The sequence below is a fragment of the Zeus faber genome (genome assembly GCF_960531495.2).
Source record: "Zeus faber genome assembly, chromosome: 16".
Taxonomy (NCBI): Eukaryota; Metazoa; Chordata; class Actinopteri; order Zeiformes; family Zeidae; genus Zeus; species Zeus faber.
This window is the reverse complement of record NC_137202.1, coordinates 16,652,682-16,655,181: the sequence shown is the minus strand read 5'-3', so window position 1 is coordinate 16,655,181 and position 2,500 is coordinate 16,652,682.

The window sequence follows — 2,500 nt, the reverse complement described above, 5'->3', positions numbered from 1 at the left end:
GCACGTCAAACGTCGCAATATGTGCGCGTCCATCGCGCTATTTCGGCGCGGGGTCATTATAAACGTATAAGTTGGGTTTTTTTTTTTTGGTATTGGGTAGTTGTCTTTATTCATGAAATGTAAATTGAAGCACTGTCGCGATATTGCTTCCAACGATTTTATCGTCCCTTATTCTCTTTTCGAGCGGATTTGTAAATTTAATATGCTTGGTTTATTTTTTCATTTTGTGAAAACAATAGCCTATACTAGTACAACAACTATTACCAATGCTAGATTGCTATTACTAATATTGTTACTACTAATAATAAAAACAATGACTACAATAATAATTACAGCAGAATATAATAATGATACTAATACTAGATTCAAGATTTTTTGTCACATACATATACATACTTTCATACATATATGCAGTGAAATGTAATGCAACGCACCCGGTGATAGCACACAATATGTCCTAGGAAAAAAGAAATAAAAGTAAAAAAAATCCTTTCTAATAGACCGACTAACTGACTCCTAAAACGTAATACAGTAAATACAGTAAATACAATACAGTACTACTACTACTACTAGTACTACTACTAATAACAACAACAACAACAACAACAACAACAATAATAATAATAATAATTTCCAAGTCTAATAGGCTCACATAACAGTGGCCAAGTGTTTGTATATTTTGAAGGGACCTTTGTAGTCCTTGGGGATTTCCAGTTGACACCCATGGCCACACTCTGCATAACTTGTGCACAAATAAAACACAAGCCATTTCATGCTCCCGTACGTACTGACAGTCGGAGGACGTTTCGTCGCTTCGTCACATTGTCTTGATGCTCACAACATGGCCTCACACAGCCCCTGGCATGTGCCGAACGAACTTTATTTTAATCTCACTGAAATGCGGCTTTAATTGTGGGTCTAGAACGGGACGCGCCATAGAAGAGCGGGGTCATTTCCTCATCGTCTGGCTGCACATGGTCTTCCTGGAGCTTCAGGCCCAAGTCACTTAACGTCAACGTGAAGTTAATCACGTTAATGACAATCAGGTCTCCCTTCTCCACACCCGTCCACAATTAATTCAAATGATCACATTTGCATCCGAATTCCCAGAAGTATGACCACTTGCAGCAAATAGAGGCCCAGCCCTATAGAGGCCTAGGATCGGCTTTGTGTAGGCCTGCATTTCGCAGCGTCCATGATATCCAAAGATGGTCCAGTAGGCCAACGACGATATGGATATAATGATAATAATAATAATAATAATAATGATAAAATAATAATAATAATAATAATTAAACAAAAGCTCAAAGCTTCAAAAGACCAGGAACAATATATTAACTGGACTATATCACGGGTCTCTTTTTGGGGCCCAGCATTCAGCCATAATTGTACCTGTCCTCACAATCAAATCAAAACAAATTATTACTACTGCAAATAACTACAGCGGCATCATGAGATGTTATTCCAAATCTCTTTTCTCGTTTGTTTTTTTGTTTTCAGTTTATAGAAAATGAAAAAGGAATGCATAATATGCCTTCATTTTCATTCGATTTAATTTATATATATATATATATATATATATATATATATATATATATATATATATATATATATATATATATATATATATATATATATATGTGTGTCCGTGTTTAACACTAAAACGCGAAAAATATAGGTAAATAAATGAGGATAGGTGAGCAGGTTTTTGATGTCCGATACGAACAGAGAAAACTGAAGGCCACCACCTGGGGAAGGAAATACACCTTAGAAACATCGAGGCTCCTTTTAATCACACACGACAACCAGAGTATTTTCAAAATAAATCATTGAAATCAATTGGGTGGTCCTTCCTCGAAATTTCTCGAAATATCAAACGAAAACAGACAAACAAATCCAATCTATCTATCTGTCTATCTGTCTATCTGTCTATCTATCTATCTATCTATCTATCTATCTATCTATCTATCTATCTATCTATCTATCTATCTATCTATCTATCTATGATATAAATAAAAATATGTACTGTATAGATGATGATATGATATAAATAAAAAATTTATACTGTATAGATAGATAGATAAATAGACAGACAGACAGACAGACAGATAGATAGATAGATAGAGAGATAGATAGATAGATAGATAGATAGATAGATAGATAGATTGACAGACAAACAGATACATAGTTAGCCGACAGTATTAATTGGCAGTTGGCAGTAATTGGAAAATGTATAGGTCCATTCAACATGATCTATCTCTTTATTTCCCGCAAAGCTGTACGATCCATCAAAAGTCAGTAAAACGTAGTCAAAAAAAAAAAAAATAATGTCTATGTTTGTCGCGTCATGTGCATACGAAAAGAATGACCAAAGTTGTGATTTTCCGTGTTTGAAATGCTGCTGGGGGTGAAATTGCGTCGGGCCTTTGGGCTCGCAGAGGTGGTGCTCTCACGTCGGGTCGTCGCGGCCCTGCAGGCACCAGAAACCTTTTAGTTCGTC